Source organism: Adiantum capillus-veneris, chromosome 6 (assembly GCF_014529385.1).
Source record: "Adiantum capillus-veneris isolate H3 chromosome 6, ASM1452938v2, whole genome shotgun sequence".
Classification (NCBI taxonomy): domain Eukaryota; kingdom Viridiplantae; phylum Streptophyta; class Polypodiopsida; order Polypodiales; family Pteridaceae; genus Adiantum; species Adiantum capillus-veneris.
The window spans coordinates 119,036,694-119,063,045 of record NC_140936.1 but is presented as its reverse complement, the minus strand read 5'-3'; the positions used below and the strand labels follow the sequence as shown (position 1 = coordinate 119,063,045).

At 40.0% G+C, this 26,352-nt stretch overlaps 1 pseudogene; it reads right to left on the bottom strand.

Annotated features, from left to right (window-relative positions):
• Positions 1-225: 225 nt before the first annotated feature.
• Positions 226-26,352, bottom strand: LOC147456156 (uncharacterized; annotated as a pseudogene).

Genomic DNA, 26,352 nt, shown 5'->3' with positions numbered 1-26,352 from the left:
AGTGCTAAGCTCAATTAATAATACCAAATGAAAAACCAATCTAAGTACTTAATTTTGAGAATTGTCAAAAAAAAATTCCTAAATACGACCTTGTAGATACATACTTACAAGTTACACTTGGTAAAGAGTTAAAAGCATGAAGCTAATCCATAAAGAGTAATTGAACTCGTGTTGAAATACAAAGATATGTGATGACCACCTATTAGGATAGGCTATAATTAGGTCTCATAAAGGTGTTGGTATCAAATTCTGGCATAGAAGTAAGTACCCTTCAATAACCGTAACCATCTCTATGCAGATCACAAAATCTTGTATTCTGGCCTCTAGTGATTCTTTGTTTTCAAATTTATCTGATTGCATGGCACAAAATATTATAATCAAGAGACCATGCCACTATGTGAGGAAAACTATGGACTTGAAACAAAGAAACTTTGCCAATGGGAAAATGGGTGCAAGCTCTACTTTTGTGACATTGTAAAATGGCATAAAGCAGTCTAGAGCCCAAGATTGATTGAAATTAATAACCACATCAACATAAAGATACCCCCTAATATTCCACTTAATTCTCCTTCTCCATAAAGGCCCCAACATTGTAAAACCAATGAAACCAAAGCACCAAGGGTCTTCAAAATCATAAGTTGAACAATGCCAAATTTGAATGCTTAACAGAATTCCATTTCAAGATCCTAAGATTGCAAAGTATAACTTAGAGGAAGTTATGTTTAACACCAGCTCAGCCTGTAGTCTGAACAAGGAATTGAGTGCAAGGACCTGAAACTGCTTGCCTCCCCATTGATTCCATAGAATTTTCCTCTCCACCCAAGCAGGCGATGAGATAGAGTCCAAATGAATACAATGCAAAAGCCCCATAGCAATCACATATGATCTCAAATACAAGATGAATCGCATGGGAGCTGCATAAAGATACATACAATTCAATTGCATACAATGGCCACAATTAAAACTACTCCTATAATCCATTTTTTCTCCTCTAGATTGTTGTACCAAGAGAGATTTTCAAATATCAAAAAAGTTGAGAGGGTAATTGCAAAGAGTACAAAGGTCCCTGCTATGACAACAATGATCGTGTGGACCCCACTCAATGTTGAGACTCAATTATATAACCCACAGATTTTTAGGGGTTTATAAGTGCTATCATACCCAACTTAGTGCTTTACTAAAAAATCGACCTGCAGCTTGACCAGCATGAAACACACATGAGCTGATGTGCACTCAAAGTTTATTAAGTCGTAACCCAAAAATACTTCACAAGATTACGCACATAAAGCTAGACTTCGACCAAAGCATCAGCTTTAACAAGACTGACTGCGTTTCTGCATCTATACATGAGAGGCCAACTTGCTTGTGTACCTTGTGTGAATGCGAGCACAAACGATGTGTGTGTGTGTGTGTGTGTGAGAGAGAGAGAGAGAGAGAGAGAGAGAGAGAGAGAGGAGGAGAAGTAATTCGGCCCATGCATCCTAGCAACGAGGAGTGCAAACAACCATCAACCCGGTAAAGCCTGGGGCATACAAGGGCGGCCAGTAGCAGCACTTGGTTTCCATGCAATAGACATCGTCGACAAATGATATGGTCGTCAACTAGAGAGGGGGTGATAGATCAACAAGTGGTGTATCCCACATTGGTCGTTGGCATGCTGCCACAGCCATGAAGGAGTCGAAGATGGCTAGATGGTGGCTATAAGAAGAAAGAGCGAGAGAGAGAAAGGCTAAGCTTTCAATGTAACTACATGTCGAGTGGGAGGGGTGAAGAAAATAGGAAAAAAACAAAGTGATAATAAAATTAAAATAAAAAGGCGCAACTGGGTGGTCGTTAATCTACATGCATTTGGGTGCCCCATGTTTCTTGTGCATGTTGTTGTTGTGATGATGTGGTCGGCTACAACTGCTAGCGTCAAGTGCAGTTCATGTGGTGGAACATGCAGATGAAATGTAGTAGGTATCCCTCATTGCATCGCATGCAAGATGTCGTCGTTAGACACCACACACCCCATGTTGTTGTTGCACGTCGAGGGAAAAGTCTTCACTACCAAACTAATGATCTCCCTCCTGAATCCTCTATTATTGCTTCCAATCCACTACCAGTAGGTAGCTTCCGCATCTTGTGATGTCCCTTTGGCTCTTAGGTAGGGAAATGCTTACATGTGGGTCTTGAGATGATGTCATCAAGAAGAGGATGGGTTCTAGGAGGGACTCTTTATTTGCCAAGAGATAATGGACGTGATTAACATTATGACAAATAGATACATGCCATGTGTGCAAGAATAGTAGGCATGTAAGAGAGGTGTAAGAGTGGTCAAAGGATGCACTTTTCTTCCCAACAAAGGGGATGGACAAGTTTATGATTTTCGGCCTTCCATAGCTCCTACGTATGATCTCTGATTTGAGCGGAGAAAATAGATTCGTAATCTTCACGCCGAGCTCTTTCCGTAGATATGTTACATGATATGGTTTTGTCCGTTAGATTTTAAATTTTATTTCGGGGGGAAAATTTGAATTCAAATAAACTAGCCGTTTTGTTTGTTTGAATTCAAAAGTTGTCCTTTGATTGCTTTCTTAATACTAGAGGTTTGAATCTTTCCATTGATATGTTGCATGATAGGGTTTTGCCCGCTAGATTTTGAATTTGGAGAAAATTTGAATTCAAAAAAACTATATGTTTTCCCTGTTTGAATTCAAAAGTTGTCCTTTGATTGCTTTCTTAATACTAGAGGTTTGACTCCCTTAAAATACCAAATAAAGAGGCCCTCCTAGACCCCATTCTCTTCCTAGAGTGTGATGAGTTTTGGGTTATGCCAAGCTAATGGGCACATTGTGATCGGTTGCGATGATGCCAAGTTAATGGGTACGTTGCTTTTTTTTTTGCAATGGTAACCCAAATCATTCCTTTGAACGAAGGGTAATTTTGACCTCACATTCATTAAATTATGAGGTTGTGCAACCAATTTGGACAGAGAAATATTTGTGACAAAAAAAAAGAAAAAATTATACTTAGACAAAGTGCCTCAATTTGAGGTCAACAAAGGCCAGTTGGGACTATTCCTATGACATCAAAGGCTTTCTCTAATTCTTCTTCTCCAAGGCAAGGCATGTTGAGGATCATTTTGGAAATCAGGGAAGCTAGAACTCACAAATTATGGGTCGCTAAGATAGGTAACTATGGAATTACGTTTAACGTTTGTACTCTCTAATTTGCAAAGCTTTCCAAACACAACAAACATACATAGCTTTGATGATGCAAAGGCAAGATCTACTACTAGCCTAAATGAAGAGTGCAAGATGTTCCGCGTGGCTAGCTCTTGGTTGTTCAAGAAGCAGGCATAGATATTTCTCTACCTACCTTAGAATTTTGGGTTTGACTCTTGCTACGGCAAGGCTCCTAGGCAAGTTCTTCTGAACAAGATGAATCAATATAAACATGAGCTATCCCCTTTCAATACTGGGTAATCTACGGTACATTTTTTATTATCACTAAGATATATGAATCGACAAGGTTGAGTCTCTGTGAAAGCTAGACAAGGTCAGTTTTATTTTGCATTGACATCTGTATGTCAACAGCAGTACATGTTGGCTAGTACATAGGATCTAAGATGTTTCATCTTTCAGATATATTTATGTGAAGCAAGGCTTCAATTTTAGAAAATATTTCATAGAAGCTTCCAAATTTAAATATCTAGCTCGCGTACAAAATTGGAAAAAGATTTGCATGCTTTTTCATGGAAGGTTACCACCATCTCTTCATTTATCAACATACATGGCTATGAGCCACATTCAATCGAAGGCAACGGTGTCGTGCAGCTCCGCTTCTATGACAAGAAAATGAGCAAAGGGATGCCAATCAGGTTTATTTGAATCCTACATGATTATTCAACAGTAATAAGGGCTTGCTAACAAGCCAATTTTAGGTTAAAATTATGCCGATGCGGCTCTAGTGGGCCAAAAGATGTCTTGGTAATTCTAACAGTGAGTATACTTGAAGTGGTCATAGCTGGGATTTTACTCATTAGAGTTGAAGTACTTGAAGTGCTCTACAGGCCTATCTTTATGGCTCGTCAATTGGAGCTACAAATAGGAAGTTATGTCAGTTTGAAGTTGAGTTAGTAGCAGATCCGTACCGGATTGGGTAGCTGCTGATAAAGGGTCAATGATGATATAAATGCATGGGCCTGAAGTGCTCACTTCCAAGAGCATGTCGGTCTTTCCAGTTCGTCAGTTGGGGTTTCGGTTGACAAGATATGGCCAGTTTAAGTATCACCGGGGGCTAGTTCTGTACCGCTCTGGTCGCCTTGATCAGTCAAGTTCATCCGATAATGTTTGAGCTTCGGCCAGGTTCTAGGAAATGGAGCCGACGGAGCAGAATGTTGTGCCTTGGGAGATGTAATCACCAAATGTGATGCTTTCATTAACACTAGTTTGGTACCAAAAAGGACACTATAATGTCCTTTTTAAGCGTTTTTATTAAAACTCTAGCGTCTTTTTTGTATACCATTTGACCACTAGCTTTGGAGGGAGTGTTATATACAAGATAAGGACTTGAATAAAAAATTTAGACACCCAAAAAAATGAAGATGACCTTTTCATAAATCCTCCCAAAGTGGATATGGTATAAAACAGCACACTAACTCCTACGCATACGGCATTTTCTGCTCGAAAAAAGTCAACTATACAAGCACTAAATTCACGAGACCTCTATACAAGTTAGGGAATGTAACATGACCAATGATTACCACATGAAAAATCATTTTTGCAATGAAACAATTCCTTTCTTTTGGTTGGATTTATCAAAATAGCAACTCAAAGCTGCACGTAAGAGAACAAGTCGACATCAATTCATATAATGCATATATAAATGTCAAATACAAGTCCAAGAAAGAGGATCACAACCAAGGGAGAAAAATCTTGATGTCACCGTAAATGAGAACACCATAAACCAAATTGCATTAGGGAACATAATGTTGGAATTAGGGTTGAACAGAAACGCACACAGCTTGGAGAAGACGAAGGAAGCTCAAGGCACACAATAGAGAGTGTGTTTCTTAGTGTGCAATGGAAAGATAGATATCCCTAGAGTGATGGGCGTATATACAATGCTCGGGGGAAAAAACCTCCTAAAGAGGGAAAAAATGCCCCGGTGGTCCTAGTGTGTTCACACACATCACTACCACATGTATATGGTAACAAATCCCCCCTGGAGTGATGCGGTGAACGAGAGCTGGCACATGAGTAAAGGGAAGTGCCATGCCTTGAGGACATGATCAGTCCACAAAGGGGAGTAAGCCCAAAGATTTGCGGAAAGCTTCAAGCTTCTCACGAGAAAATGCCTTTGTGAAAACATCTGCAAGGTTATCCTGTGTTGGCACATAAGCCAAGCTGATCTCTCCTGCTGAGAGCCTCTCCGTGACATAGTGGTAATACACCTCAATGTGCTTTGTGCGAGTATGAAAAATTGGGTTCCTCGCAACTGCCAATGTGTTCTGACTGTCAGTGTAGATAGTGTTGGCAGTGTCCTGTCCAACACCCAAATTAGCCATAAGGCATCTGAGCCATACACACTCAACCACATGAACTGCCAAGCATGAAACAAAAACCACTTGTGGACACTCGCGTGTCAAAACAACCAGCCCAATCTGAGTCCGAAAAAGCATGTAAGTTTGGCGGCAATGATCCCCCCTTGGGATAAAACAAGCCAAGATGTAAAGTGTCACAAAGGTAGCAGAAAATCCTCTTGACAGCCTGCCAATGCTTAGACCCTGGGCTATGCATAAATTTGATGACCTGTGAGACTGCAAACTGAATATCCGGCCTCGTGTTGCATACATAGATGAGGCACCCAACAGTAGTTTGGTAAAGAGTGACATCAGCAGGATCGCCAGCATCATGTAGACTCAACTTCAAACCTGTTTCCATGGGAGTGGAAATAGGTTTGCAATCCTCAAATCCAAACTTACATAGCAGTGTCTCTATGTAACTTTTCTAACACAAGGCAATACCACCATCACACTGCTTAAATTGTATACCCAAGTAATGATGCAACAGCCCCAAATCTTTCATCTTGAAAGTAGCATTCAAATCAGCCTTAAATTCAGCAATATGTCTCTCATTTGGTCCAGTGATCAGCAAATGATCGACATAAAGAACCACAATGAGAAGTGCATCACCCTCACGCTTTACATACAATATGCTTTCTGTTGGACGGTTACGAAAGCCTCGTTTAACCAAATGAGTGTCAGCTTTCTCATACCAAGCAGGAGGAGATTGCTTCAACCCATACAAAGCCTTCTTACATTTGCACACTTTGTCCTTTTATGACAAAACCTCAAGGCTGCGTTACATAAACTTCCTCAAATATGTCACCATTCAAGAAAGCAGTAACAATGTCTGATTGATGTACATCCCAACCAAAATGAGCTGCCAATGCACATAGAAAACGCACAGTAGTCATACGACAAGTGGGAGCAAAAGTCTCTTCATAATCTATGCCTTTTTACTGTGCATAACCCTTTGCAACAAGTCGAGCCTTATGGCGATCGATCTCACCATCCGGCTTGCGTTTCAACTTGTAAACCCACTTCGTACCAATGGCCTTTTTACCAGGAGGCAAATCACATAAAGTCCATGCGTCATTTTCTATAAGTGCATCATATTCTGATTGCATGGCAGCCATCCAATTTTTTGAATTCTGTGCTTCATCAAAAGACAGAGGCTCCTCAACATCATGTAAACTAGACACAGCCAAAGCATAACAATTTGATGCACAAGATGCATGGAGAGAGCCTGAACGAGTACGACTAGACAAAGGTGCATCCAATGTACTGTCATGCAAAGTGTGCACCAGCCATTTTGGCATACTTCTAGTCTGCTCATTTTCAGCCCTTTCCTCATCAGGTACATCATGTACATCTGCATCAGTAATAGGCTGGTCTATAACATTTTTAGAAACCCCCATGGGCTGTAGATTTGCCTCATTGGAACTTACATTCGTATTTCCACCATTGAAAAGAGGCAACAAAGTGTCATAAATGTCCTGTGAGCTTACATTACTGTCTCTGGTACATGACAGCAAGGCCTGAACAGAATCTTCCACAAACACTACATCCCGTGAAACCAGAATACGTTTTGTTTGCGGATGATACGACCTGTAACCTTTGCTTTCAGCACTATAACCAACAAAAATACATTTGATAGCTTTATCATCCAATTTTCTGCGCTGTGTTTGTGGCACCAAAGCATATACCAAATAGCCAAAAACACGCATGTGCTCAATAGGAGGCTTTCTATCATGCCATGCTTCATATGGGGTAATAGACTGCAAAGCTTTTGTAGGACACCTGTTAAGTACATAAGTGGCACACATGATGGCCTCAAGCCAAAAAGAATGCGGCAAAGCTTGACTTTTGACCATACATCGTGCCATTTCCGTTAGTGACATGTTTTTCCTCTCAGCAACACCATTTTGCTGAGGTGTATAAGGCACTGTACATTGGTGTTTTATCCCATGACTAGCCAGAAATGCCTTAAATTCATGAGACATATACTCCCCCCCTTGATCCAAACGGAGGCTGCCCATAGTACATTTCGAGACATTTTCAGCCATAGCCAGAAATTGTTTGAAGCACATAAAAACTTCGGACTTCGCTTTAAGCGGAAATACCCATGCATTCCTAGAATAATCATCAATGAAAGTCACGAAGTACAGGTAATTTCCCAAGGACGGAGTTTGCATGGCCCCACAAACATCACTATGCACAAGCTGCAACCTGCATGTGGCCCTAACTTTGAACCATCCTTTGGAAACTTAGAACGCTGCATTTTACCCAAAATACAGCCTTCACAAACATGTTTGACAGGTGCTTCAAGAGGCGGCAAAGAAGCAACCATATCAGATTTCTGCAAACGCAGCAAACTAGCAAAATTCAGATGACCAAAACGTGCATGCCAAAGTTTTGCATCTGAAATAGCCCTTGAATCTGCAATAACATTTGCAAAATTTTGACCACACTTGTCATACAAAGTGAGCTTATATAGCCAACGGTACAAGAGGCCTGATGCAACAATTTCATCACCAAAACTGAGATCATGAATTGTACATTTGTCATCCACAAATTTGACTACAAGTCCAAGTCTAGCAAGTGCTGATACAGACAAGAGATTCTTCTTGATCCCAGGTACATAAAGTGCATCAACAAGTGTGAAAGAACTGACATTAGCAGCAGTAAGCACAATCTTTCCAACTCCCTGAACAGGATAAGAGGCATTGTTGGTGGGTGAAAGCATGAATAGGTGGAAAGCTATATATGTGATATAATTAAATAGCATAGCATGACATTGGGGGTGTGGTCACTGGAGCCATATTTAAAACGTCCAAATTTATATTCTAAAAAATGTTATACTGAAAAATTCAGCCTTCACACACCCACTTTGTTTCATGAGTAGTTGGCAGTTTCAAACACCGTGCCCCCCCCCCCCCCCCCCGACCCCTCGCCTCTCTCTCTCTCTCTCTCTCTCTCTCTCTCTCTCTCTCTCTCTCTCTCTCTCTCTCTCTCTCTCTCTCTCTCTCTCTCTCTCGCGCGCGCGTGCTCAAGGTCTACTATTCTTAGAGCTTCTATTGTGCAAGCTTGGCTGCTTCAAGGACGATTACAGTAACCGCCCTCTTCTATTCGAGGTATGTCTCTCCCATTGAACATGTACACTCTCTACTGCTTGAGCACGCGCGCCCCACCTGGGATCATTTAGCTACATTAAGCTGCATTTGGAGCTGCATGAGTGCCACACCTTGCTCATTTGCAACAAGAGGCGAGCAAAACCTAATGCTGCTGCTGGCTGCATGAGAGGACATAGACTCCCAAGGTAATTTGCTAGTCCACAAGCTGCATGCAATCTTGGGACAAATCCCATAGCACATCACCTTGAATGCCCTGCTTACAAGAGCAGGCCCATGAAGTTCTTGTTTCTTTTTAGCAGGGATGATAAGCGAGGGCACACCACGTCTCATGAGTTCATTGGATGATGTGCAGTTATATCACTTGAGACTGCATCATGGCACCTTCCTCAAAGCATCCGATTCAAGCAAGCAGCAGTCTAGTTAGGAACATTGAACCACCTCTGCATACGAAGTTTTGTCATCTTGCCAAGGAATTTCATATGGAGCGTGGATTGCCATTGGAGGGAGTTGATCTGTGTTGTAAGGTTTCCAGTTTCTGAAACCTTAAAGATTGTACAAAGCTTGCAAAACTTAATAGAAAACACTATTGAAGGATTCCAAACACTATTAATTTTGGTATTTTTGGAATCATAAGCAGAGCTTTACTATGTTTAGAAATTTTCAGAATCTGAATCCGATTAAAACTGGAAAAGTTACGGGCCCTGGAAAATTACAATAGAAATTCAATTAGTAACAAAAATTGGATGGTTCTAGTATTAATCATTAACAAAGACTCTTTACACTAAGGTTCTTGAATTGGCTAGAAAATTCCAATTTTCATCATTAAGGATCTGCAAAAATCAACCAAGTAAATTCTGGAAGGTATGGGGGGAGTGTGGAAGCTGGGGAAACCTACCAAGGACAATGATAGCAGCAAATGGCGCAAAATGCAAGATGGGGGGCTGCTTGGAATGTGGAAAAATTGCAAGAAACTGTCCGGTGCCCAAAAAAAGCTATAAAAGGACCCCTTCTCTTCATAATTTCACAGACTCGAAGCCTTGATACTTTCTCTCTCATCTACAGAGAACACTACGCAGAAATCATTAGAGATTAATCTCTAATTGATTAACCCTAACGGTGATTAGCCTAATCCTTCTTAATTAGCAAGGTTACATTAAGCTATTTGTTAATAAATCAAAGATTAGGTCTATGTATACTCATAAAACCTCTTTTAATTACTTAATCTCTGATGATTATTATAATTAAGCTTAGTAATATTAAGCTAATTAATTATCCTATCATATTAGGACTGAAATTAGCCAAATTAACCATGCATTAATGGTAAATATATTAATTAATCTTAGATTAAGTTGAAGTAATTATGAGAGTTGCATTGGAAAGTCATTAATCTAAGAAAATTATCTTATAGTTTTTTGAGTAATTATCCTAATTAATTAGGTAGAATTACTCTGTTTTTTGAGTAATTTAAATTGGGGAAATTAGTAAATGGATTTCAAATGTTGTGATATATTTATCAATAGTTAATTAGATGTTCAAGAATCCATGATAATTAGGAGAAGCTCAGATAATTAATCTAGCTAATCACTTTAGCAGAAATACTATGCTTTTTGAGTAATTTAAATAGGGGAAATTAGTAAATGGATTTCAAATGTTGTGATATATTTATCAGTGGTTAATTATGTGTTAAAAAACCCTTGATAATTAGGAGAATCGCAGATAATTAATCTAGATAATTACTTTAGCAAAAATACTCTGTTTTTTGAGCAATTTAAATAGGAGAAATTAGTAAATGGATCTCAAATGCTGTGATATATTTTTCAATCGTTAATTAGGTGTTAAAAAACCCGTGATAATTAGGAAAACCTCAGATAATTAATCTAGATAATTAATTCGGTAGAATTACTCTATTTTTTGAGTAATTTAAATAGGGAAACTTAGTAAACGGATTTCAAATGGTGTGATATATTTACCAGTGGTCAATTAGGTGTTAAAAAACCCATGATAACTAGGAGAAGATCAGATAATTAATCGATCTAATTATTTTAGTAGAAATACTCTATTTTTTGAGTAATTTAAATAGGGAAAATTAGTAAATGAATTTCAAATGTTGTGATATATTTATCAGTTGTTAATTAGGTGTTAAAAAACTGGTTCTAATTAGGAGAAGCTCAGATAATTAATTTAGCTAATTACTTTCGTAGAAATACTATGTTTTTTGAGCAATTTAAATAGGGGAAATTAGTAAATGGATTTCAAATACTATGATATATTTTTCAGTGGTTAGTTAGGTGTTCAAAAACTCGTGATAATTAGGAAAATTGTAGATAAATAATCTAGCTAATTACTTTAGAATAAATACTCTATTTTTTGAGCAATTTAAATAGGAGAAATTAGTAAATTGATATTAAATGTTGTGATATATTTATTAGGGGTTAATTAGGTTCTACGTAACCCATGATAATTAGGATAAGCTCAGATAATTAATCCAGCTAATTACTTTAGAAGAAATACTCTATTTTTTTAGTAATTTAAATAGGGGAAATTAGTAAATTGAATTCAAATTCTGTGATATATTTATTAGGGGTTAATTAGGTGTTAAGAAAATTATGATAATTAGGAGAAGCTGAATTAATTAATCTAGTTAATTATTTTAACAGAAAAACTTTGTTTTTTAGACAAACTAAATAGGGGAAACTAACAAATAGATTTAAATTGAATTGAGATATTTATCACAGGTTTATTAGACCTTAGGGAACCCATGGTAATTATGCTATCATTAGAAAATTAGTTTAACTATATATCCCAGTAAAATTACATTAATGTTTGGGAAAAATAAAAAAGGGAAATATAGTAAATTAAGTAAAAAACCTTTGATATCAATACCAGAGAAGGAATACACCTTGAGGAATCTATGATAATTATCCTAATCCTAAACAAATAGTTTAGGTATGTATTTTGGTCAAAAGTAACCGATTTTTGTATATAATGGACAAGAAAAATTAGGAAATAAATTTATCTAATTGCCAAATAAATAACCGAGGTCCAAAATACTTATTGAAGGGTGGGAGAAAAATTACTTACAACATAATTAAGTTTTAGGAGGAATAACTTATCAAATCGACTATTAAAGATCCCTATTTATTCCAAAAATCCTTATTTTTTGGTAAACAAGTAAAATAAAGGCTATTCAATTAATCTTCTAATGGATTAAGTCTTTTTATAAGGCTACTCAAATGGCTCCCAAGAGAACCAAGGGAATCCTCTGACTGAAGAAGAGGATGTTAGTAACAAGCGCAACAGAGCAACTAATGACCATGAAGCAGGACCTAGCCAGAGGCCAACAGAGGAGAGTCTATGGACACCTGCCCCACAGCACATGGACGAGCAGTCCCAGGTGGATTTTTATTATGTTCACTAATAGCTTTTAAAGCTCATTTTAAGTTAAGCATTGCATACGTAAGGTTAGGAAGGATAAAACTGGCTGTAAATGGAAGGTAACTTCTACGAAACCCACGAGCAATGATTGTAACTAGGAAAGAAATGATTGGGTTATGACTGATTGACCTAGGAAAGAAATGTTTGACCATCCTTAAGACAGCTTGTCTCGAGACACCTCTGATTCCTTGGAAATATTTTACTCCAGGTAATGAGTAATGATGGAGATACCATCATGGAGGAGTCGGTTACCTCGGCACGTGTGGAGTCTTTACCCCGTGCTTGTTTATGTTTATGGATAGTACTTTTAAGTTTATCCTAGAGGAACCGCCTGGTTGTATGGGCAACTGGTTTTGGCGTATGGGCGCTCGGACTTTGGGTGAAGACTTTTTCCACCCCGGTTTATATAAATAAGGAATGGGTGCCGTTTTTCACCCCTGTATAGGTGGTCTTGAGACAAGTTAGTACTGGTCAGTGATACTTTAAAATGACAGTACCTTGTCTTAAGTCTAAAGATGTTTGTTTTCTGAAAGAATGTCTTCAATACTGTTTTCAAAGGTTGTCTTAAGGAAATGTAGTTTGGAAAGTTAAAAGGAATCATTGTTTTTAATTGTGAAAAGAATGTGGTAGTAATTAAACAACAATAGAATCATGTGTGAGTGTGGGGTGGTAAGTGGGGATTGACTAAGGTTGTCAATCATGGACGGGTGGACCTGATTAGTCAGGTAACTATCCATTCCCTCACACTAAAACGTTTAGAAACTTCTTCACTTGGACGAGGAATCCACCAACGGCTGTGCCCTCACATATGCTAGGGGGAAAAAAGCGTTGGCTAAGGAAACCTTAATTTAAAGGACGAAGACATAGGGCCGAAAATTATTTTTTTAGGTCCAGTTTCCACTGCGAGACAGGACTAGGTCTCTTCTAGGGCTATAAACCTAAACCATTGCCAATGGTAAGGGTGAATTCCCTGGAATTTTTTATTGTTTAAGGCTCTGACTTTAGTAGGCCTAGAGACCTGTCAATGGTACCATCCCACTTTTGGTGTCAGCAGGATTGGGAACCTTACACGTGTAGCTTGACAGGAAACAATGACATCTCTGAGGAGGACTGGGAAGCTGTCTTTATATGCCCAAAGCCTGTTCCGGGTAGCTAGAAGAAAGTGAAGGCATACCATGCTCGATCGGAGTTCTTACAAAAGCTTGTGTGGAGACACTGGGATGTCTACCAGGAGGGTCCCTTCATGTATGAAGTAGGGACTCAATTTGCAAAGGCCTTTGCATTGGAAAACTGCAGTGAATCTGGCAAACATCAAATTTCTTGGGCTATCTTTGCAGAGAGGGCAATGAGAGCCTCAGAAGAAAGACACAACTTGCAAAACAAGATCAAGAGGTGGGAAGAGCAGATGAGTGGTAGAGGGAGAGGTTCCAAAACCACTACTACCTCTATCAGATTATCATTGAAAATAGAAGGTACGTCTGTACCATTGTCAAGCATGCCTACAGGAGGATGCCTGGTACAATTGAAAGAGGAGGATAGCAGGGCACTTGCAGAAATGAAGAATATTGTAGAGGGCAGATTGCAAGGCTATAAGTCAAGACTTGAGGGTGCAAAGAAGCAGGTAGAGGATCAAGTTAGAGAATTGCATAGGGGTGAGGGTGCTCAAAGCTCCAACACTTTGGCCATAAAGTTGCAAACGGAGATTGATTGCATGCAAGACCCTGTAGCTCGACAACGCCTGATTGATTTGATTGGACAGTTCTCGAGTACTACTAGAGAGAACATTGCTAAATTAGAAGCCAATGTGGCTAAAGCAAAGGTGCATACCCTCCTACATGTGCTTCACTTTGTTTTGGAGCATGTGGTTCACTTCCATGTGGTTATGTGGTTAGAGTGTTTTGGATTGTATGGTTATGTACTGCATGAGCATATTCTATTTCTGCTATGTGCTATATAGCACAAAATATGTGCTATATGGTCACAACATAGCCATCATCTTCATGGACTGGGTGGTTATATGCTATGTGCTATGTGCTATATGGTCACAACATAGCCATCATCTTCATGGAGTGGGTGGTTATATGCTATGTGTGGTTATGTGCTATGTGCTTTATAGTTCAATCTAGGTGCAGCATGTTCACAATAGTACCCTCATCTATTTGGAATGTGTGTGATTCTATGCTATGTGCTCTGTGTGGTTATGTGCTATGTGATACATAGCACAATGGATATGTGTAATATGTGTTATATAGCATAACCTGTATGCTATATGCTCACAGTATAGCCCTGAAGTGTGTGTTATATATTGATATGTGCTACATAGCACAATCCTTTTATGTGCTATGTGCTAAATAGCACACTTTAGTGTGTTATATGTTCACAATATAGCCCTGGAGTGTGTTGAATAGTGAATTGTGCTATATAGCACAATCTCTATTTTTGCTATGTGCTACATAGCACATCTCTAATTGTGATATGTGCTACATAGCACGATATTTGTGCTATATGCTATGTGCTATGTCTCATATAGCCCACTGCATATCATATACCCAGTAAGCTTGTGCTATATAGCATATAGAGAAAATGTTTGAGCTATATCTGCTACTTTAAAACGTCTCTCTGCTATGATCTACAGTGCATACTCTATGTAGCACTTATAGCACATTATACTTGGATTGTGCTATGTGCTATATAGCACAGTGCATATCATATACCACATCAAGCTTGTGTTTATAGCATATAGAGTAAGTGCTTGTCTTATATGTGGTATTGCAAATAAGGGATAAGATTCACGCTGCATATTCTTTTCAGCAATCTGCTTTTGTTGGGTTATTGAGACTTAAATTAGATGTGTTGTCTTCTTTGTTTCACAGGCACTACTTGCAGAAGTAGAGACCAACATAGCACAGGAATCAGAGCACTTTAAATTTTGTGTTACCATGGAGAGGACTTCACATAACGTGGGAGCCAGTTTGATGAAGCCTTTTCCTCCTATGGATTTTAAGCAGAGCATTAGCGAGGTGGCACTTAATGGGTTCTACCATTGTGTAGGATGTGGATTCCCGTTCGATGCCAGAAGCTTGGATGTATTCTCCCTGCCTTGCACCCATGTGTACCATATGCTATGCTTCGCGCATGTACGTAGGGACTATGGCTATTGTGTTTCACTAGATTGCAACATGCCTGTTCCCCCTAGAGCTAAGCATATGATTGGTCTGAAGGTGAAGAGTGAGATGAAAGAATCAAGTGCATGTAGTCACTGTGTCAATATTTACTACTACTATTGTAGGCCCACTTTCCAATGGTAGTTTAAACTCTTGCATTTAATGAAATCATTTGCAGGTATAGACATCACGGCAGAGACTTTTATACAAGAATCATTGAGGACAAAAATAGAGAGAGTCTCTACACAGGCCACTGGTAGGTACCAAAATCAGTATTTATGTGTGTATTTTGGGATACTCCAAGTGAGACTTTGTAAATAGCTTGCTTTGTAGAACAATCATCGCATGCTTGCTCCAACAAGACGATGCATTCCATAAGGAAGAATGGCCTGATTACCCCAGGGATGTAGCCAAGCCTTGAAGCGGAGTCTACCCGAGGGATGCAGCCAGCCCTTGAAGCGAAGTCTGCAGTGGGGGATGTAGTACGTGGAGTAGTTGAAGACATCTTGATGGCAAAGTCTTCTGCAGACAAATCACCTAGGCAACAACTAACTCCAAGAAGGCTGTTGCGTTCTCCGTTGAGTGCCAAAGCATCACCAAGTGTGGACACTAAAGATGAAGCATCAGATGAGGCAATTGCAGATGCGGTGAAAGCAACACCCCCTGCAGCGGGGAAGAAGGCAACACCAAAGCGCAAGAAATCGACTCCCAAGAACTTACATGGAAGTCCCACAATGGATATACCTCTTGATTCATTTAGGAAGAGAAAGAAACCAAATGCAAAGCAATGAGTGTGTTTTTGTTGTAACTTCATGCAATTAGAAGATGTCTTTAGAAGGCATGTGCAATCCATTGCACCCCTATTGTATTCATACTCATTGATGAATCAAGTGTTGGAATTTGTTAGTGACATGTCTCTTAATTCTTTGCATCGAGTAGTTGCAAACTATTTGATTTATTTTCTGTACATGTTTAATAATATGTTTCTACTTTCTCTTGTCGTAGATAATCAAGAAGTTGAAGAAAGAGGAACTTGCATGAGACGCACTCGCTCTTCAGGGTTTCTAGATGAGGGGTCTCTAGGTTCACTGGCTCAGTCTTATCCTATGAAGAATCCAAGAAGGGGTGCTATAGCTTCCAAGGGGGTTACAGGAAAAAAAAAGGTGTCTTTTGATACAGTTGAGGGGTTTGTAGGTTCACTGGCTCAGTCTTATCCTGTGAAGAATCCAAGAGGGGGTGCTACAGCTTCCAGGGGGGTTACAGGAAAAAAAAAAAGAGTCTTTTGATACAATTGATCCCTGCACACCTACTAGTACTGCTGAATTTGTCCAAATGTGCCTAATGCAGTTGATGTGCAGGTTGCGCATGATTATGTCCATACAGATGTTGACCGTGCTAAACTTGAAAAGGGTACATTACCCGCCCCCACCACAGTTGAATCTGGCACAAATTCCATTGATGATGCTATGGTAGTTGATGCCTGCATAGATGCCATTGTTGATGCTACGCTAGTTGATGCCTACACAAATGACATTGTGGATGCTATGGAAGTTGATGCTCGCACAGATTTTGCTACTGATGGTAATGTTAATGATGGTGGAACAGAAAGTATTGTTCATGCTGTCATAGATGCCCTTCTTGATGCAGTTGTGGCTATGGGTATAGATGCCGCTGTTGAATTTGGCACAGATGCCATTGATGATGCTACCACAGTTGATGCCTGCACAGATGCCATTGTTGATGCTATGGTAGTTGATGCCTGCACAAATGACATTGTGGATGCTATGGAAGTTGATGCTAGCATAGATGCTGCTGCTGATGGCAATGCTAACGATGGTGGAACAGAAAGTATTGTTCATGCTGTCATAGATGCCCTTCTTGATGCAGTTGTGGCTATGGGTACAGATGCCACTGTTGAATCTGGCACAGATGCCATTGATGATGCTACGGTAGTTGATGCCTGCACAAATGACATTGTGGATGCTATGGAAGTTGATGCTAGCACAAATGTTGGTGCTGATGGCAATGTTAATGATGGTGGAACAGAAAGTATTGTTGATGCTATCATAGATGCCCTTCTTGATGCAATTGTGCCTATGGGTACAGATGCCACTGTTGAGGATACCAAGGCATGGGGTGAGGAGGTCCTCATTGAGAGAGAAGCTGGAACACATGAGGTAGTGGGTGCAAGTGATGTCACAGCCGAAGCCGAGGTGGTATGTCCAAGTGATGTAGCTGATGACATTGTTGATGCAAAGGAGGCAAAGGGTACAGATGCCGCTGTTGAAGATATGGGAGGCTTGGGTGAGGAGTACCTCACTAAGAGAGTACCTGGAATAGGCTGAGCAGTGGGTAACGGTGATGTTGCGGCTTCTGCCGACATAGCTGAGACAGGTGACAGAGCAGTTCAATCCAGAGAGGCAATGTGAGAAGTTCTCGTGGCTGCTACGGACATGAAAGAGGCAAATACACATAATACAACTGAGGCATGTATAGAGAAAAACAATGAGGCAGGGAAAGGCACAAAGGTGCCCACTGACAGAGCAGCTCAATTGGGAGAGGCAATGGGAGAACATTTCATGGATGATGTGGACACGAAAGAGGCAGTTGCACATGATACAACTCAGTCTTGTATAGATCCCACTATTGGGAATACCAAAGGTAAAAGTCCAAAGGTCTCTATGGGTCGAGCGGCTGCTACAGATACAAATGAGGCAGGTACAAAGAATGCTGATAAAGAGGTTAAAAACGGACATGAATATGAGAGGCAAGAGTGTCTTGTGGTAATGCCAGTACAGATTTTTGCTCTGCCTCCTGCATCTTTTGAGGACAAGAAGAGAAGGGACAATTTATGCATCATATTGGATGTGAATGGGCTTCTCATAAGGAGGTATAAGGTCTCCTTCTACAAAGGAATAGCGAGAAGCGGTACTCCTGATTGGGCAAGATCAAGGTATCAAGTAGTCACTGGGCCAAATGCTACAGGAAAGATGCAATTTGAATATGTAGTCAGGCCCAATGCATCAATCTTTTTGCACGCACTGCTGCAAAGAGCACAAGTTGCACTATGGAGCTGCATGACCCAGGACAATCTAGCACTTGCTTTGAGTGCATGCTTTCCTAGGCTGAACAAACAAATTTTCCTCGATATTATCGGTCAAGAGGGGTGTAGAGAGGCGAGCTTCAATCTAAATGAAGTTCCCGGGATCCCTCCATGTAGAGATAATGCAAAGCCCATATTTTTCAAGTGTTTGAAAGACTTTTGGAAGCACCATCCTAAGTTCAACTCTAATAATACACTGGTGGTGGATGACACACTCTACAAGTGTCTGCTCAACCCTCCCGGGACTTGGGTCTGTCCTGCTTCATTTGAACCAGCAGATATTTGTCAGTCCCCAATTTACCTAGTTAGCACATTGTTCCCTTGGTTAGTCAAGTGGACAGTCTCACCCCGCCCTAATGCTTATGCAAAGATGAACCAATTTGAAAATCCTTCAGACATAGTGTCTGCTCGTGTCATCAGCCACTATAGAAGTCAACGAGAAGTATGAAGGGAAGGTTGATTGTGGTTATGGAATCATGTATATAGCATTCTGCGCACTGAATGTACTTGCCTTTGCTATACAAAAAACTGACATGTTCAAAGTTCTCTAAACTTAATGATTGAATGATGTAATTTTATTTTGGTGATATGATGTTGTCATACTCTGATAGAGTCCTGCTACATGGCACACATAATAACATAGACAGGACCATCGGGCTATTATTACACATAGTTATGCTATATAGCACTCATACTGCAAGAAATACTATGACATAATAGCATAGATAGGGAGATTGGGCTCTTATTACACACACTTACGCTATATGGCACACATAGTGCTCTCAATATGTAATATAGCTCTTTCACATACCACACATCATATCATAGACAGGAACATTGTGCTATGTGATACACACACTTTTACTGTATAACACACATGTTGCTATCTTACTACAATAGAGTCCTTTTATAGCATAGAAAGGGACATTGGGCTATTACTACACACACTTGTGCAATATAGCACACATAATAGCCTAGGTAGAGACAATGGACTATCTTGACACATTACTTGGCTACATATCACATATAGTAGCATGTACACAACTCCATAACACCCAATGGGTAGCTATTCATAAGAGTGAGATGATTGTAAGAATGAGACATGTTTACCTAAGATTCAGCAAGAAAGTGAATGGGATGCTCTTGATAATGTTTTCTTCCCAATCGTTTCCGACAAATATCTTGGCTAACTTTTTTCAAGGCGCAACATGTTCACAATAGTAACCTCATTATCTGAAATGTGTGTGATTCTATGCTATGTGCTCTGTGTGGTTGTGTGCTATGTGATACATAGCACAATGGACATGTGTAAGGAGGTACTGAATGGTGAAGGCTATATAGAACATAATATAAGCCTGTTTAATAGGTATCATGCTGCTTCAAAGGGCATGGCATTGTAAATGGTTTCATGTAGTTCCGGAGATAAATAATATGTCTTTGAGGTAGCATCTACCAAAGGCATGTCAAACTTGATTGCCCGAACAAGGTGAGAGTACAAGTTAGTAACTCCCTTATCATCAAGTAGAGTGTAGTGATTTGGGTCCCCCTCTTGTTGTTGATAATAACACCTTGTGACAACATAAGTGTTTTTATCACATTTGTTTTTCCACTTATCTCTTAAGATGCAATCTGTCATCCATTTTCTCTTTGTACATCTCAAAAGAAAGAACTCTACACCTTCTACATTGCCAGCGTCTGCATTGACTGCAAAGTTATCACCTTCAATGAGATACTCACTCAGCATATCCTGGGATCGCTCAAACATTGCAGCTTCATCTTCTGGTACCTCAGTCTCTTCTTCTACCTCGGAGAGTGGTTTTAATGCCTTATGTGTCCACTTGCCTGCATATGATTTTCTGGAACAAGTCCTCCAATGGCCCTTCATGCAAGCATCACAAAAACAGGAAAGCCGCCTGGTCCTTGATTGAGTAGGATCATGACGACAAAAGCCTGAAATGCAATGGAGTGATCGAGATCCTGGTACTCTCTCACAACCCCATAGATTAGACCTGTCCACTTCTGTCTCTTATACTAGCCAAAATTTCCTATTTATAGTAGGACCTGCTTTAGTGGATTGTGCATAAGAGCTACATGCAGCATTGGACATTGTTCTCGTAAAAAATGCAACCACGTCTGCAGCTTGCCTAAGAAAAACTCCATTACTCTTGAGTTGTTCATGTGTAAGAGCTCTCTTTATCACAGTGCCAGCGCCATCATGCTCCCCCTTGCCATGGCCAGAGCCAAAAAAATTCCATGTCATCTCTGTACCTGTTAGTTGGTAATATCTAGCAACAAAGTAAAATGGCCTTGCAGCCTTGAATTGGAGGCTGCACCATCTGACCACACCCAGTGCTTCTTGAAATTCAGCCCCTGGTCTTTAAGCCACTGATCACAAAGAAGAAAACAACGCTAGACAAATAGCGTATCATGTTGCCTATCATCGCAGATGTAGAAATGCACATGCTTGAAATTACTGTCATCTTCGTTGTCACGCATGTACGTTATGTGAACAAGGATGGTGCATTGATCTGTATGCCAATGCATGGATTGTACTTCATTTTGCTCTTTGAACGAGTAATTTTCAGCAAAGTCTACTACAGATATAATGGTATCTGAAGGAAACACCTTCAAACATTCTCTGTATTGATGTGCCTACCATCTGTAAGTGAAATTGTGCTCGATGAAGATTCTGATGTCGTCCTTTATCCTCCCTGTCAGCTCACGTAAAGCCACATGTTTGAGTGACAACATCTTTCTCTGACTTAGACCATGCTTAGTTTGAACTTTGAATTCCTCGAAGACTTGCAGTGGGACTGTCTTTGTCATCTCTGCAAGTTCTCGTGGACAAAGGCTGAGCTTTTCCACAACACAGTTTTTGCATTGGCCCATCAAGCAGGTGTGTTTATGGAACATATCCCTCTCAGCCTTTGTACATATGCATGATTCCCACAACTTCGTGATCCCTGAAAATGAGTGCTCAACAGCAAGACATTCTGCATTCACCCCATTTGATTTGCAAACATTGCATTTACATGTACATGACCTCCCATGAAAACCAAAAGCAGATTGAGCGCATAACATTAAACGCATCTTTGAGATTCATCAGTTTTATATGATAAACACAACAGCAAATATTTCGATCTTTCAACTTTCACACGAACCAAGGCTTCAGCTTCTCAAAGGACCTTTGCCCAATTGTCACATGTGGGTGGCTATCTTTAAACTTCAAGAAATACTCTGTCTGCTTGAAAAAAAAAATGCATTAGAATTACATTTTGCTATATATCACACATAATAGCATAGCTATAGATGCATTGGTATAAATACATATAGCTATGCTACATAGCACAGATAATAGCATAGATAGATAACTCAGTATTCATTACATGCTCAATTTTTTTTATAACACATAATAGCATAGATAGGGATTTTTAGCTGTTATTACACACACATCACACACGTCTGCTATATAGCACACATAGTGCTCTGATATTATAACACAGTTCTTCTACATAACACACAAAAGAGCATAGACAGGGATATTGTGCTATTATTACACATATCACACTCTGCATAGCACACATAATAGCATAGACATGAATATCGTGCTACTATTACACCAACATCTGCTATGTAGCACACATACTGCTCTCATAATATTATAAAATTTGATAGCACACATAATACCACAGATAGGTATATTGTGCTATTATACACACATGTCTGCTATATAGAAGACATGATGTTGTCATACTCTAATAGAGTCCTACTACATGGCACACATAATAGCATAGACATGACCATCGTGCTATTATTACACATAGTTATGCTATATAGCACTCATACTGCAAGAAATACTATGACATAATAGCATAGATAGGGACATTGGCCTCTTATTACACACACTAACACTATATGGCACACATAGTGCTCTCAATATGTAATATAGCTCTTTCACATACCACACATCATATCATAGACAAGAACATTGTGCTATTCTTACACACACTTTTACTGTATAGCACACATGTTGCTATCTTACTACAATAGATTCCTTTTACATGTCACACTTATAGCATAGACAGGGACATTGGGCTACACTTGTGCAATATAGCACACATAATATTGTAGGTAGAGACAATGGACTATCTTGACACATTACTTGGCTACATATCACATATAGTAGGATGTACACAACTCCATAACACCCAATGGGTAGCTATTCATAAGAGTGAGATGTTTCACTTGAGAGTTATTCATTGTAAGAATGAGACATGTTTACCTGAGATACATCAAGTAAGTGTATGGGATGCTCTTGAAAATGTTTTCTGCCCAATCGTTTCCGACAAATATCTTTCTTGTTTGGAGACACCCTACTGTGCTCTATCCAAAATGTAATAATTGTCTGCTTCAATTTCCCGATAAGGACCCATCATTTCCAGACTTCCTTTTTCATAAGTCGAACCTCAGCATACTTGACATAGGATCACTGTCAAGTCTACCCAAAGCTGAATATAAATTCCTTGGATGAACATTTAATAGCTTTGCCACTTTATGTAGAGTAACACCTCTACCTTGGCTCCCATTATCATGCAGTAATCCATTCACCAGCATGCTGAATGTGCTTCATTTTAAAAACATCTCGTCAGCTGATTTTGGAATCTTTAATTCCTGTAAGGAGACCTTGAGTGCAGAAATAAGGCCATTTGCAGGAAGATACAAATCTTCACAGAATGGCAAGATTCTATCATCACTGAAAACACCTTGAAGAATTGCATTCTTATCTTCTTTCCCATAACTATGCAACTGTCTCACAATGTGCTGAACAATATTCTGAATAGTATGTTGCTTCTTGTCTTCCTTTGTGTGTACATAGACGTCCTCCCTATGACAATCTTCCGCTCCAATGTTGACGCTTGGCTGTACTTGATTTCTTGCACGACATCGCTTTCTGTACTCACGTTTAGCCTGTGCTTCATACTTCCTCACTGTAATAATTTCATCCTCATTTAGACAAGACTTTCTCTTGGAGTGCACCTGCGTATGAACTATATCTATTCCATGTCCCTCATCATAAAATCCGTCGTCCACCATCCTGGAACAGTCTGCAGTAGTTTGAAATAAATGAAGTCATACAAAACTTCCTGATTGTAATAGTGAACTGAAATCCATTTGTGCTGCATTGTTGAGTTCAAGAAGCTCCATTGCTGCTTGTGAGGAGGTATGAGCTGGAACCAAAGCGAGAGAAAGGAAGTCTCCATCATCCATATGTTGAATAAGAGAGTAGGAGAGAGAGAGAGAGAGATGGAGATGGGCATTGGAGGCCATCTGAGAGAGAGAGAGAGAGAGAGAGAGAGAGAGAGAGAGAGAGAGAGAGAGGGAGAGAGGGGGAGGTCCACGTGTGCTAACCGCTCCATGTCTTTCAATCCGAGTAGTAGAGTCATGAAGTCAGTTATCTTACCTATATTCTTTTAAAAATTATTGACTTAAAAGCCCAGCTATGGTGCCATCCATAGCATCATGCTTGGTGTCCATGGACACCAAGTATTTAGACACCATTCTATGCTTTCACCCTGGCACAAGTGACTGAATTTCCATGAGGGACAGACTTGAGAGAGGTAAACAATTCACGATGTGAGGTAATGTGCTTTGTAGCACCACTGTTGAAATACCACACAAGTGAATCTGCAGTACCTGATTTGTAGTCGACCAGCATTTGCAGTGGAACCACCCTCTTTCTTCTTAGCCTCTTTGGCCTCCAACTTAGGACACGACTTGATCAAGTGATCATTAGCTTTACAATAATGGCAACGCATCTTCTTTTTGCCCTTATCACCAGAAGTGCCAGACGAAGTGCTACCAGCAGAAGCATTAGGAAGAGAAGTTTTGCCACTCCCTCGTAGCAGAACCATAAGAAGTGGCTGCATTTCTGTTACCACCCTTTCTTTCAGAAGCAATAAAAGCCTGTTCAACTGCACACTGTCTAGTCCTGTTTTTTCTGGAAAGTGACTCTTGCAACAGCAATGTGCATAATGCATCAAACTTGACAACTTCTGGATTTCCTTGGGTCATAAGACTCCAAGTACTAGCAAAAGTCTGGTAGGAATCTGGTAAGGCATCAAGGACAGTCTGCACAAGGGAAATGTCTGAAATGACTTCAACTGTAGAAATAAGCTGCTCATTAATATCCTTGACACTAGCAAGGAAAGTGTCCATATCATCTTCCTCATGCATAATCTTCGACTCCAGCTCTTTACGCAGCAAAGCAATTTTAGCCTCATTGCGGCTTGCATAAAGACCTGCTAGAATATCCCAAGCCTGTTTTGTAGATTTTGCTGAATGGATGTGAGGAAAAATGGTGCGCTTCACAGACAACTCAATCAGTGCATGAGATTGCGCATCCTTAACATCCCAAAGAGCTTGTTCTATCGTAGGCAAAACAACTCTAAAGCAGCAATCCTTGCAGCAAGACCTGCAACTTCCTCAACACCGCCTACATCCTCAGAACCAGGACCTACATCAATGCCTTGCACAATGTTCCAGACGCCCTTTGACACAAGAACATGTTGCATCATATAAGCACACATAGGGTAGTTGTCCCCATCCAACCTGTCCTCAATAGCAAACATCTTGAACACATCTGTGTAGTTGTTGTCAGCCATGGTAAATGTTGCACCTGATGTGAAAACTGTTCAAAAATAGGAGAACCGGAGCGAGAACAACATGTGCTATATAGCACAAATCGTAGAAGACTATAAGGCACCGGTTATGCAGAAAACGACACCAACAAAAACTCTGCACAAAATGATGAAATAGCCTGTGCAGTACTGCCTATAGTGGAAATGGAGGCCGAAACGAGCCCAGCTCACTGAAATCGAAGAAAGTGAGCAGGCGTGCACTGGATCAGTTGGCGACTAAGCCCGGGAGGACGTAACCTGCTCTGATACCAATTGTTAGAATTAGGGTTGCAGAGAAACACACACAGCTTAGAGAAGACGAAGAAAGCTCAAGGCACACAATAGAGAGTGTGTTTCTTAGTGTGCAATGGAAAGATAGATAGCCCTAGAGTGATGGGCGTATATACTATTCTCGGGGGAAAAAACCTCCTAAAGAGAGAAAAAATGCCCCAACGGTCCTAGTGTGTTCACACACATCACTACCACATGTATATGGTAACACATAAAACAATAGCAAGAGATGCCAAACTCTATATCAAACTTCCACTGGCCGATGAAGAGATCGCACAACTTGCTTGGCACTAACACCCATGCGATCATATCTAGACATTGCATGATACTTTGAAAAGCATGGATCCACACACAAGTATTTCTTGCATTTGGGACAGCCATAAATTGTCCTTGATGGCTTTGATCCAATAACTTCATTTCCATCACGTAAACACCTCTTCCTTTCAATTGCACAAACATAGTAGTACTCTTTTGAAGTCATCTTCACTAAGGTATGTCCATCCATTGGACCACCCACATACATAATGCATCTAGGTGCAACATGCTCACCAAAATGGTTGTCAACCAATTGTTCTTGAAGTCTCACCATAAACTGAAAGCGACTTACATTTTTCTTACCATGAAAACTTCTCCAAATAATGTATGCATTTGCCAAAAATGAATCCAACATACCCCAGAATAGTGCATGCCACCACTTCCAGCCATGTATGGTAGTCTCTAGACTATAGCCAGATCCCAACACCATACTATCAAAGACATCACATCCAGCTTTGCACATGTTGTATTGAATCGCAATCTCTGGACATGCAAGTGAAACTTTGTGGCCACTTCCAACTTGCCCTAGAACTTCACCTCTCTTCATACCAAATACATTGGAAGCAAAAAATATCGGCTTTTTATCCATCCAACTACATGCAAGAAGACCTCCCTTTGCATCATACGAAAATCGAGTTGAGCCACGCTCACAACGCTCAAGAGACAACAATTGCATATTTGGCAT